The following is a 13,486-nucleotide window of genomic DNA, read 5'->3' as shown; positions in this document are numbered from 1 at the left end:
CGGAGGGTTCTCTTGCTCTCCCCTCCGCTCCTTCACCAGCAGCAGTGTTAACATGTATTAGTTCACACAAACACTCCATCCATGCTTTTGTTCCGGCCCTCCGGTCCAGTTTAAGAACCCATTGTGGCCCTCGAGTCAAAAAGTTTGCCCACCCCTGTAAGCACTGGGATTATACTAGTGAACTTTAAATCCGTTTTCAGGCTCTCCTCCACCATGATTAAATGCCTTGGAGAGGAGTTGAAATAATGCAATCAGGTAAGGGTGGCCCAAAGGCAGGTAGGCTCCCCATCGCTGTAGCTGCCTTTTATCCCTTGCTGCTGGGGCATTTAAAAAGAATCACGGAGAGCCCGACAGGCCACAATGAGTACAAAGACACCAGATTCCAAACTGGACAAAACTCACCAAGCAGGTTATTAATCTTGATTCCATGATGCTAGTAATTGAGAAACAAGGAATCAATTCAGACCACATACTGGACATAAATGTGAAAGACATTGCAAACATTCAATAATTCTGTGTTGTCATGAGGAGAGAGGAAATGTAGGCTGAAGAAAAGAAAAACTCAATTGAGTGTATGGATATGATATCATACTAATTTTATGTTTGGATTAACATATTAAATTTCAAACCCCAGTTGTTTTGTTTTGTTGTTTTTATTATCTTAAGCTCTCGGTAAGACATTTGATAATATCAATCTCTGTGCTTGAGTCACTATGTACCATGATCCTACTTAGTGTTTTAACAACGTGTGTAGGTAAACTATCCCAATGGTTGGTGCAAAATAATATTATTGGCTTAAAATTTGAATTATTGATATTGTTGTGAATGAAGAGATGATAATGATGATGATGATAGCAATAAAAACTAGCCTTCCATGGACAGCCATTGCAGTACATTGAGCTCTATAGAGAACAGGGCTGGGGCAAGTGCAAGCTGGACGGGCTCTGGGCAACTACTGTGTGCTTACTGAGGAAAAGTAATTAAATGTGGCCAAAGGAGATTCTTAAGAAGTCCGGAGGCAGAATGTCATCATATGCTTTCTTTGTGCAAACTTGCTGGGAGGAGCACAAGAAGTAGCATCCAGATGCTGCAGTCAACTTCTCAGAGTTTTCTAAGAAGTGCTCAGAGAGGTGAAGACCATATCTGCTAAGGAGAAAGGGAAATATGAACACGTGGCAAAGGCAGACAAAGCCCGTTATGAAAGGGAAATGAAAACATATCCCTCCTGAAGGGGAAACAAAAAAGAAATTAAAGGATACCAATGCACCCAAGAGGCCTCCTTTGGCCTTTTTCTTGTTTTGTTTTGAGTATCCCCCCAAAATCAAAGGAGAGCATCCTGGCTTTTCCATGGGTGATATTGCAAAGAAGCTGGGAGAGATGCGGAATAACACTGCTGCAGTTGACAAGCTTGACAAAAGGAAGGCTGCTGACCTGAAGGAGAAATACGGAAAGAATATTGCTACAAAAAAAAGGGGAGTAGTCAAAGCTGTAAAAAAGCAAGAAAAAGAAGGAACAGGAGGAAGATGAAGAGGAGGAAGAAGAGGAGGAGGGAAAGGGGAAGGAGAGGGAGAAGGAGAAGGAGAAGGAGAAGGAGAAGGAGAAGGAGAAGGAGAAGGAGAAGGAGAAGAAGGAGAAGTTGTTGGTTTTATGGAAGTTTTTTTTTCTTGTCTATAAAGCACTTAATCTTCCTGTACACAACTCACTCCTTTTAAAGAAAAAAAAAATGAAATTTAAGGATGTGTAAGATTTGTTTCAAACTGTACAGTGTCTTTTTTGTATAGTTAACACAACTACCCAATGTGTCTTTAGATAGCCCTGTCCTGGTGTTATTTTCAGTAGCCTCTAACCTTGCCTGGTACAGTATAGGGGTGGTACATTGGCATGGAAATTTAAAGTAGGTTCTTGTTGGTGCACAGCACAAATTAGTTATATATGGGAGGGTCGTTTTTTCATCTTCAGTTGTGTCTGATATAGCTTATACAAAGTAATTGTTCTGTTAATTAAAGGAGACATATGTAATACTTTCAACAATAAAGAATTTAAATTTTTAAAAAACACAAAAATAAATACCACTCTGTAATTGCAAAACCCCCCCCCCAAAAAAAAAAAAACAAGTTGCAGATGTTTTGTTGACATTCTGAATGCTTCTAAGTAAACACAATTTTTTTTATTTTAAAAAACTAGCCTCCCATGGTTTGCTCTGAGCTAGATACTATCTTAATTATTCTTTACAGTTAGTGAGTCACAACAGCTCTATGAGGTACTAGTATCATCCCCATTATACAAATGAAAAACTTCAGCAGAGATCAAAAGTTCAATAGTTTCTGTTAGACTTAAAGAAAATTAGTGTTAAGATGAAGATAAGTTTGACCATACTTTTCTTAGGAAAACTTCCTGGAGAATCACTCCTCTTATTCTTCCGCTGCCTCTCTGGCCTTCTTGCTGTTCCCCACGTGGGCCAGGGGCTCTCTTGCCTGGGGGATTTTGCCTTTGCTATTCCATCTGCCTGGGATGGGCTCTTCTCCTATATCAGCGGTTCTCAACCTGTGGGTCGCGACCCCTTTGGGGGTCGAACGACCCTTGTACAGGGGTCGCCTAAGACCATCGGAAAACACATATATAATTACATATTGTTTTTGTGATTAATCACTATGCTTTAATTATGTTCAATTTGTAACAATGAAATTGGGGGTCACCACAACATGAGGAACTGTATTAAAGGGTCGCAGCATTAGGAAGGTTGAGAACCACTGTCCTATATCTATGTGACTTGTTCTTTGCTCCCTTCTAGCCTCTCCTCAAATACTCCATACCACTGACATGTTCCACTCCATAGAAAACAGCATTTCGCTCTATGCTTCTCCCTATCTTCCTTCCCCTGCTTTAAATGTTGCCACCGCACTTACCATTCTATTGGCTTGGTATAGTTATTAGTGTATTTGTATATTTTTTTATCTTTCCACACCAGTGTGAAAATGTTAGCTATGTGATAGAAAGGACTCTGCCTGTTTTGTTCACCAATGTACTTGGAAAAGAACTTGGCGTTAATCAATAAATAGAAAGGTTTAAAGAAAATAACAGTAAATATGCCTAAATACTAAATTTGTCTTTTAAAAAGATTAGTTTGTTAATATTTTTAAAGTTTTAATCAGATAAAAGGACCATATTGCTTTGTTTGACAAAGATTTTACATCAGCTGCTTGTAACCAACATAATACATGCCAAGTTTAATTACTTCACCCAATCTTTACCTGCAAGAACCATAAATAACTCTAGGATCTTAAATTATTTCCTTCCTTCTCTTAAGTGAGGAGTAAACATTTTCTGCTATTGTTTTTCTTTCATTTATTCTATGAAGTGCTAATTAGATAAGAAAGCAAATATAGCCACCCCTCAACTGTGTATTTTATTCAATGGATGACACTATGCTGGGGGTACATCTTGTCATTTGGTCCTCATGAAAACCTTATGAGATGGGAAGATGAGATCTGTTTTTCACCAAGAAAATATCATAATTTTCAGAGACAGAGGGATGTTAGAGCTTATCTACTCCATGTTCCTTTGTTTTATAAGGAAAGTTTAGCCAGCTTTCCCAGAAATCACAGTTAGTGCTTGGCCTAATTAGATGGGAACCAAGACCAGGGGTCTTTCCACACTAATTGATAGATTAAAGTCTTCAAATGCCTGTGAGTTTATGAAGTTAGACCAGTGCACCTATCTGTGTCATTCTTAGTTTAATGTGTAAATAAGCTCTACTAACATCTTTAAATATGAAATTTGTACTGCAAATTTACTTTTATTATTTTGGAGTTCTGACATATTACGTTAGTAAAAAATAATGGCCCTTGAAAAAATGGGTGGCTTAACATGGAACCAAGTCAAGCTAGTTTGCTTTTGAAGTAAAAACTTGTCCTGAAGCATTCTGGAACACATGCCCGGAGTACAGCTTTTCTCTTAGGGAAAAAGCTGGCTGGCATTAGGAAGGAATAGAGCTCAATGGAAACATTGCTAATCTCTTTCTTTATCTACCCACTGAACAAATATTGCTGAACCCTGAGAAACAATGCTACCACTAGGGACTTTAATGAGTGTTTATCTTTCTAACTGCATATTTATATAGGGTTGGCTGCCTGTGGCATGCTTGCCAGAGGATTGGGAAGTGACTGCTTGTAAAAGTTGAAAAATATTTAGTTTTACAAACCTGTTTCAGCAAAGTTTCCTCTTAAGTTCATTCAAGAGGACATTACATTCCACAGTATCAGAAGAACTATTATTATCCATCATTGAGATACCTAGATTTAAATGATTGTATTCCAAAATAAATAAATAAATAAATAAATAAATAAATAAATAAATAATTGTATTCCAAAGTTATTTTAATACCTGACAATGTCGGGCTAAACTAGAAGAATAAAATACAGGAAAAATAGCACTATGAATTAATAATCCTATAAAATTGGTGCCTCAAAATGTCGATAAAACTTTGCTTCAAAGATCTTGAAAAATATTGATTATCACTGATGGATTGACATCCTTGGCCATGGTTGGATTTGACATCCTTATTATGCTTGATGACATATTCAGTTGAAGATGTTCATCAGTGTAATTAATTTCATCTGGGAGCTACATGGTACTAGATTATATGAGGTCACAAGCATAACTATATATCCTTCTAGCCAAAAGACTGATGAAATACCTCTTATGTAACATCACTGAAACCATCAGCTTAGTACATGCAGGGTGGAGAACAGATGGACTGGCAAGCAAGACATCAAGACAATAAGTAGCCCTGCTTAGAAGTTAGCCTGAGTTGGGCTGCAAAATGAAATTTCTTTAGACCCCTTCGGTGAGTAGATTAAGACGATACTCTTAGTTGGAATGAACAAGACCAAGACAGCCTCTAATGACTTGCTTCTGGCTAATGAGTAAGAACTAAGAGGGGGGCGGAAAAAAAAGAGTTTCATGCTGGAAAAATGACTAAAAGATAAAACCAGCTTACCAAGAAAACAGAATTTAAGGAAATGAGTAGATCGGTAGATAAGAGGTCTAGATATACATCTTGGAGTTACAGACTGAATAAAGTAGAAGCTTAGAATACGGGCCAAGGAACAGTGGATCCTAGGACTCTTTGAAGACGTTTCACAGAAAAGTGGTATCTCAATCTATACAAACTTTTCTGAATACCAGCAAGTCTCTGGAATGGAGCTGCCAATGCCAACAGGAATGTTGTGTTTGTGAATGAGTGTTTGAAATGCTCTGAAAACGGAAGGGGCTGCATGGTTTTGGTGGTGGGGGCAGGGAAGGACTATGGGGAGAAAGAAAATGTAAAGGAGATGGAGACCACTAAGAAATTTTCTTGAGAACAAGGTAGATCACTGATTAATCAGACAAGGTGTTCTGAGGTGAATTGTGTCCCCTCAAAATTAATATGTTAAAGGCCTAACCCCACTACCTCAGAATTTGACTGTATTTGGAGATAGCGTCTTCAAAGAGGTACTTAAATTAAAATGAGGTAATTAGTGCGGGCTCTAATCCAAAGTGACTGGTGTCCTTATAAGAGAAGATTAGGACACAGATACACACAGACCCTGTGAAGGCACAGGGAGAAGACAGTCATCTATCTACAAGCCAAGGGAGTCCTCAGAAGAAACCAACCATGCCAACCTCTTGATTTTAGACTTTTAGATTCCGGGATACTGAATTATTTTGAAAAAAATTAATTTCTGTTAAGCCACTCAATCTAGTATTTTGTTATGGCAGCAAACAAACACACAATACCAGTTAAGTTCTAGGCATAAAATAGTACCACTAATGGGTTCTAGTTGGACCCAAGACCATTTTCTTCACCCACCCCATAGAATTATTAATTAAATCCAAGTCTGGTTGAAAGTTGCCATTCTCCAAATCTTTAAGTGGGGCATTTTGTCTTCATAATATTCACAAGTTTCAATGAATCAATATCACTCCTACTCTGGGGTGTGGGCCCGGATGCAGCATCATATCCATTGTAATATTGTCATTAAAATCAGAAGGCAGTGTGTTTACAAAACTGGTGTCATGTAAGTGTTTTCAGTGGGAGGCGGCTGATTGGTTTCTGCTCAGAGTAGATGAGATGCTTTGGTCTCTTCATTTGTACCCAACACAGGAGGAATGAAATTGGCAATTTTAAGGATAGTAGTGCTGCTACTACCATTAGTATTGGTGGCTAGTTAATAATAATAACCCCATCACAATTCTTGGTTCATTAATAAGAGCTCAATAAGCATTAATTTACTTTTCTATTATTTTTGATTCTATAGCATTTCACAGGGTACTAAACTCTATCATATACATAGATTACTTCAATTTATCTTCAAGACAAATTGTGGAATATGAATTATTGTTATCATTCTCATTCAGATTTCTCACAAGAAACTGTATCTCAATAAGGGTAAGCTACTTACCCAAAGTTGCCCAACAAGTTAATAGCAGAGATTGAACTTAAAGTGAGGTCACCTGTCTCTTCAAGCAGGACTCTTTCCAATGCACTCACCAGATCTAAGTAGTCCTATTCCACACTGTAGATTTCCAATAATCCACTTTGATCAAGGAATGACATTTTTTGTATTTATTAAATATTCTAGGTAACAAAGAGTTTTGATATTTATCATACCGATTGTATCTATCCTACAAACAATCCATGAATAAACATACAAATGGGCAGAAGAGGAGAATGTCCCCCAAACCCTTTTAGTAAGTTATTTCTCCTACCAATGGCCTTGGTTCAGAATTTCTAAAGAGTGAGGGCTTTAAAAAAAAAAAAACCCACAAAAAACACTTAGAACGTTCTCAAATAGGGTTCCAACTACGAATACCCAGGGATAGATCAGTATCCAGTACTAATCTTTAGATATTTTGTAGTGTATTTATTTTGTATACATATAATACATTTTCTTTTGGATCTGTATATGTGTGTGGGGTGAGGAGGCAATAACGTTGTTCCTTTATGCTAGATCTACAAGCAAACTTTTGGAATACAATCCATTCTTTGGATAGGGACTCCTTAAAAATTAAGAATTTTCAAAAAATTTGTTTATGTTCCTCTCAAACAAATCGTTTTATGATTCAGAAAACTCTTCAAGAATTTTGCAATGTCTCTAAATAATTATTGTGACACATGTAACATAACCCAATGATATGTGCCCTATAGATGAAAAGAAGAATTCATTAATAAGAGACAGGAAGATGACAAAGTGTTAATGACATTACACAGGAATTGCTATGTTATTAGAAATTCTATCAGAATCACTGATAGCACCGGAATGAGGTCTGGCATATGTACTGATTGATGGCTCACCCTAACTCCTCCTTAGAGAAAGAAGATGACAGAAGCCCCACTCAGAGATGTTGGCTTCTGGTGACAGAGAACCAATTATTAGGTGTGATATTCAAAGGTGTTAAAATAGAGATTGAAAATGCAAGACCCTAGAGGCGGGGCACACAGAGAGCTAGACTCCCAGCAGGAGGAAATTTTTTCTTACTTAGCTCCAGACCACTGAGGTAGGGTGACCAACCAGGTATCCCAATTTGCCTCAGGCGTTTGAGTTAATACCTGTTCAGGCATAATTATTAACAGAGCCTCCTCTCACTTTCAAAAGTGTGCCAATTTGAACAATACAGTGTAAAGGCACTTTAGTCATGGGAAAATTTAGGCATAGCATTGTCTGATTTATCTTTTTTTTAAACCAGAAATTTGGGCTTTATAAAACATCATTGGAATTTTAAATGTGGCCAACAAATTCCAAATTTTTTAAAAATTTGTCCAGGTCAAGAAAATTTCATAAGGAGCAGAATCTGGCCTGGGAGCTGCCAAGTCTGCAATCTCCAGGTTACAACCTCTAGCTTAGATGAGCATGCTGTTTGGTTTGGCTTTTTGGAGAACTTGTCTCTCACATAGCTGGTGACAGAGGGTCTTAAAGTGCCACCCTGCTCCCCCCCCCCCCCGCCCCCCGCGCGCGCATGGACACACACACACACACACACACACACACACACACACACAGGGAAGGCCTTCTTGCTCTAGGAAATTCCAGTAGAAATCAGTGTGGGGTCCAGAAGATGGCAGGCCTGATATGAACAGTTTAGACAGATTGTTCTAGACCTTGGTAATGATTATAGCTAGCACTTCCATATACTTAATGCACAACATAGATTTTCTCATTTACTCTTCCCAATAAGTCTGTGAGGAAGATATTACTATCTCCATTGTTATAATGAGGAAACTAAGCCTTAAAGAGGCTAATTAGTTTGAACAAGGTCACCTACCAAGTAAGTGGTGAAACCAGAATCTGAACTCATGTCAAACTTGACTCCAAAATCCATGAATTTATTCTCTGTATCTGCTGCTTCCCAAGGTAGAGAGATCAACTTTCTCTTTCAGTTGGGACTTATTTATTTATTTATTTGAGTGAATCTTTTTTGAACACTTGTCACTATGGAAAATTACAGTCCTGATTCTGGGTCATTTTCTTGCCTTTGTTCAGGGCATTAGACCAGAGGCCCAGTGGTTAAGCCCAAATCTTTAGGAATGGGGTGCTCCATGGGATTAAGAGCCAACGTCCCAGTTGATCATAAGCAGTGTTCATTTATCAGATGTGGTTCTACCCAGATCCTTTGAGAATCTATAATGGTGATGAGCAGCTGGTCAAAGACCTAAGGTTTCATGATTTCAGTCTGTTCTGCATCCTGTATCCATTTTAGAGATATAAGTAACCAATAGACCTCATCTAATGGAGCCTAAGAAAAACATAGGATTTTATTTCCATTATTAATTTGACCAAAGATTGGGAAAACATGTTGTACTGGGTTGACTACTGCCCCTCTCCCGCCCCCCCCCCCCACCTCCGCCCCCATTCAGGTCTGCCTGGCACTTTAGAATGTGACCTTATTTGGAAATAGGGTCTCTGCAGATGTAATTAGTTAAATTAAGGTCATACTGGATGAGGGTGGGCCCTAATTTGAAGACTGAAATCCTTATAAGAAGAGAGACACAGAGACCTACATACACAGCGGGAAGATGGCCAGATAAAGATAAGTAGAAATTAGAGCAGTGCAGCTGTAGCCAAGGAACACCAAGGACTGCTGGCAACCACCAGAAGCTAGGAAGAAGCAAGGAAGGCTTCTTCTCAGCCTTCAGAGGGAGCATGGCCCTGTCAATGCCTCGATTTGGGGCTTTTTGCCTCCAGAACTGTGAAAGAATAAAACTTTTTAATACCATTCAAACTCATGGTAATTTGTTGCAGCAGCCACGGGAAACTAATACACATGTTATAGGGGGGAAAACCATGTAATGCTGTAATGCTCTTTTAGGATGGACTGGTTAAATCCACATTGAATGTTTAAATTCAGAGTTCCCAAGTCAAATGTTCAAGAAGTATTTCCTGGCCCAATGTTAGCTAACGAGTAAACTCTTCAGAGAGGAAACGTTGCCTCCCTATATAATGCAAAGGCATCTGTGGAATTTCTACAGGGGACCAGAGGCTTCCAGTGTGTTGGTTCAATATGGCTCGTTCTGTGCTAATACCGACCAAGACGTATTATGATAGGAAGTCAGCCACCCATCTACCACCATTTGCTACACTGTCCCAAGCCTGGGTGAGCCACAAGCATTCAAATGTGCATTATATAGGAGCCTTTTCCCATGTGTGCCCTGTCTGACTGCTATCTGACTCATGTTCCCTCCCAAGACTATGATTCTGACAGCCTTATCAGCTTTTATTTCTCTAAGGGCAGATCTCCATTTTACTTTAACCTCTGCTGGGGTCTGCCTCAAATTGGATGAGGAAGAATCTCTATTGTCCCTGTCAGTAAGTGGCAAGAACAATAAAAACAACAACCAAGAATAGCTGCATCATTGTAAAAATGTCATTAGAGTTAGGCTGATGGGTGCCCAGGGGCTCCCAGGGTAATCCACGATGCATTGCACTCTACTAAAGTAACTTCTAGTCCTTAAATGATGTTCTGGTCTCTGCAGCTGTTAAGAGTATTCCCTGACTTACATCCTACATCCCTACAATACCATCTTCTTAGTTTCTTCATCTCACCATTAACTAAGCGAAATGTGTCTCTCTTCTTGAAACATTTAAAAACCAGCTCATGAAACCACCATCTGCCACTGCTGAATTCCATCAGGTTAGATTTAGATTAGCATCCCAGTGATTCGAGTACCCAGTCCCTTATTGGACATGGGCTCCTGGACTGCTCATTGCTATAGCTTGGCTAGTCCTTCTTATCCCCAGCTCTGCTGCTTCCTGTTTCCCGATTTACTTGCTGCAGAAGCTCTGGCACACCTTATAATCCAGGCACATGCGCTATGATAACACTGGTCCCACTGAATAATGCAGTAATAAATATCTGTGCTTGTTTCAACAAGGTTAGGTCTCATTTGGCTTTACTGTGTTATTCATATAGGTCAAGTGTAGCTACATCTCAACAGAATTCAAGATTTCGATAATTTAGAAGTAAAAAATTTAGAGTGTTGTGTGTCTATAATGTGTGTTTGTAATGAGAAACAGCAGTGCTCTAAATATAGTAGAAGCTTTGCAAACCATGTGCAGCACGTGTGTAATTTTGAAGCCAATTATGAAGTGTCACATAAGGAGGCAGAGAACCTCAATGAAATAAATCTCACCCCTAATTCCCTTTGGATGTACACAGTATGTTTATGTTTATAATAATGCAGGCTCATTTTTAAAATTTGGTAGAATTTTTAAATAACCTATGATATCACTATCCAAGATAGTAATTATTAATGTCTTAGTATTCCTCCTTTCCATTTTTGTGTGTGTAGATATATTCACAAAATTACTCTATATATGCCACTCTCTACTTCTGTTTGTTTTTCTTTTGTTTTTGCTTTTTCCATGTAGCATTTTATAGCATGAGGATTTTTCCATGCCATATAGGATTCCTCAACAGCATGATCTAGTGTGACCCTATACTAGCTTATTTTCTGGAAATTTCTTACTTTAACCAGTTCACTTCTCTACCATTGAATGTTTATATTGGTCCAGTTTTCTTGGGTATGAATAACATGATAGTGAGCTTCCTTGTACATAAAGCTAAATGCATACTAATCCTCATTTCCTTAGATTACATCCCCAAAAGTAGCATTTCTTGATCAAAGGCTGGGCATATTTTTACGGATATTTCTACATATTACTACTTGGTCTCCAGAAAGAATACAACTATTCACAGTCTTTACAGTGGCATGCTAACATGGCCGTCTCACCAAAAACAGTCCTTGATTTCTTTCTCCTATGAGTTGGCATAAGTCCCATTGAGCCTCGGGTGTTCTTGCTGGCTCCCATCTGAATCTTTCTTGGTTAGGTTCTAATCTATACTGATCCTCATCTCATCTCACTGTGCATAATTGGTACCCAGACATCCAAAGCCTACCCTTTTCATGCCAAGCCTAAAAAGTTTCTGGTTGGGAAGAACATCAATAGCCCTTGCCTTACTAGTCAATGTAGGTCTGGGAATGGTTTTTGGTTCTCAGGCTGAAATGAGACCCAAGGGCTTCAGTGTCTTTGGGCAATGGTTCTCTTTGAATGCCCCTGAGCGCCCCTCTATGGCTCCCTCCCACTTGCTTCTTTTGGGCTTTTGAGTTCATTCAGGGGAATCCCACCCTGTAACCCACCATCAAGTATCTGCATCCCCCGCAGCACACTTGCCTATCCATTACCTGGCATTGGACCATCTTTTGCTCTTCTCCATTTCCTATTGGATAGACTTTCCTGGAAGATTTAGCTTTACATCTCACAATCCTCCATCCCTACAACCTTTTATCCTTCCCACTCCTGGTGTCTGCCAGAGGCCATCAAGACCATTCTCGTAAGCTGTTCTTCTGTGTTAGTTGTCCCTTTGATCTTGACAGGTATGAAATGGGACAGTATTTTCTAAACCTTCTCTTGCTCTTTGTCATGGTCTTTTATTGCCAGGCTCTTGTCTGGGTTGCCCCTGTCTCTGGTAAGCCCCTCTCACTTTGGCTCAGGGCTTCTTCTCTGTTCCCAGCATGCCCTGGCCTTTGCACTGCAAGTCCAATGAGAAACTGACACTTCAAGGCCTTGCTTCAGGATATTAAGGGAGTGTACTAACTGTGCACTGAAGGACTGTGGCAGTTTGCCAGTTTCATCTTAATAAACTCGATTCCACTCCCCAGCCTTATCCCATCCCTGTCCAACTCCCATTTGGTCTTTCCTGTGTCCCATTTGTTTTAAGTTCCATCTCTAGTATCAACACTTCGGTTGATCTTCCCTCTGACCTCTGACCCACCGTATGCTATCCCTATTCCCCACTTGGCTCTCCTTCCTGCCTTGGCATGACTGACCTGGTCTGGCTTCCCTGTGAGCTGAAGCCATAGCTGCCCTGGCAGGGATGACCTGGCATTCCTGAGGGCCCTGCCTCCTGCCTGGCCCTGGCCCTGCTCCAGAGCTATGTGGGCAGGATATTTTTAACCCCTCCAGTTTCAGTTTTCTCCTGAGAAGGTAACGCCTACCACCTGAATAGGCAGCTCAGGCTCAGACCATCTCTTTCTCTTGAGCCCCTTCCACGGGCATGCTTTGGGAAGGAATGTTGAAAATAGGGGCAGCCACTTAGATCTGAAGAAACTCTAAGAAACCACGTATCAATTATTGCTTAGAATGCCCTGATTTCCCTCTGGGGTATTATTTCCCAATTCCATCAATTTATTGGGAACTACAGTTCCCAATTTCATCCCACAGTTGGGATCTCCCCTCCTTGTTACTGCCTGCTCCTCAAGCCCCAGTGACTTTTCCTTAACCTGATCCTGACTGTGTGAAACCCCTGCCTTGAGGGTGGGGGTGGCTTGTTGCCTTAGTGAGTTCTACAAGAGATAATGGGGGACCCTAAAATCAAGAGGGTGAGGAGATGTCTCTTGGTTTGAGAAGGTAAAGTCTACAAACCCAGGAGGAAAGCCTGGTACCCCTCCACTTTAGCAGCTGTTGCAGACTTGGCACAGAACCAGGAATGTGGATGTGGGGAGACTGGGGAGAAACGCTGCTCTTGTTTCTGGCCTATTTTATGAGCCGCAGGAAGGCACATGGTGGTATTCTCTCTGGTCAAGCTGCTTTTGATTAAAAGAAACTGAAACCTACCCCGAGTTGAGGCAATTGGAATGAGAGAAAGGGCTGGCCCTCTAAGGTAAAGCTAGCAGGAAAGCAGGGAATGACAGGCAAATTGGCTGACATGGCCAGGGCAGTGGGTCAGCCAAGCATTAAATGAACACTGCTAACTGTCATTAGATTCCTTCTGTGGTGTGTTCACTCCTGGACCACAAAGTCCAGGAACTCCCAAAGCCCATGCTACTCCAGAAACTACCCTCGGCAAAGTCAATATGCTCTCACCTCCAAAATATGTTGGGGAATTTTCAGAGCTTCGAGTGGGTGTCTGAGCCTCTCTCCCTTCCTGATGGAGAGGGGCTAACTTT

General features: G+C 40.2%; 1 pseudogene; it reads left to right on the top strand.

The window, feature by feature from the left end:
• Positions 1-163: 163 nt before the first annotated feature.
• Positions 164-1,606, top strand: LOC132230783 (high mobility group protein B1-like; annotated as a pseudogene).
• The last annotated feature ends 11,880 nt before the right edge of the window (positions 1,607-13,486 follow it).

This window comes from Myotis daubentonii, chromosome 3, assembly GCF_963259705.1.
Source record: "Myotis daubentonii chromosome 3, mMyoDau2.1, whole genome shotgun sequence".
Taxonomy (NCBI): Eukaryota; Metazoa; Chordata; class Mammalia; order Chiroptera; family Vespertilionidae; genus Myotis; species Myotis daubentonii.
This window is presented reverse-complemented; position numbering and strand designations above follow the sequence as displayed.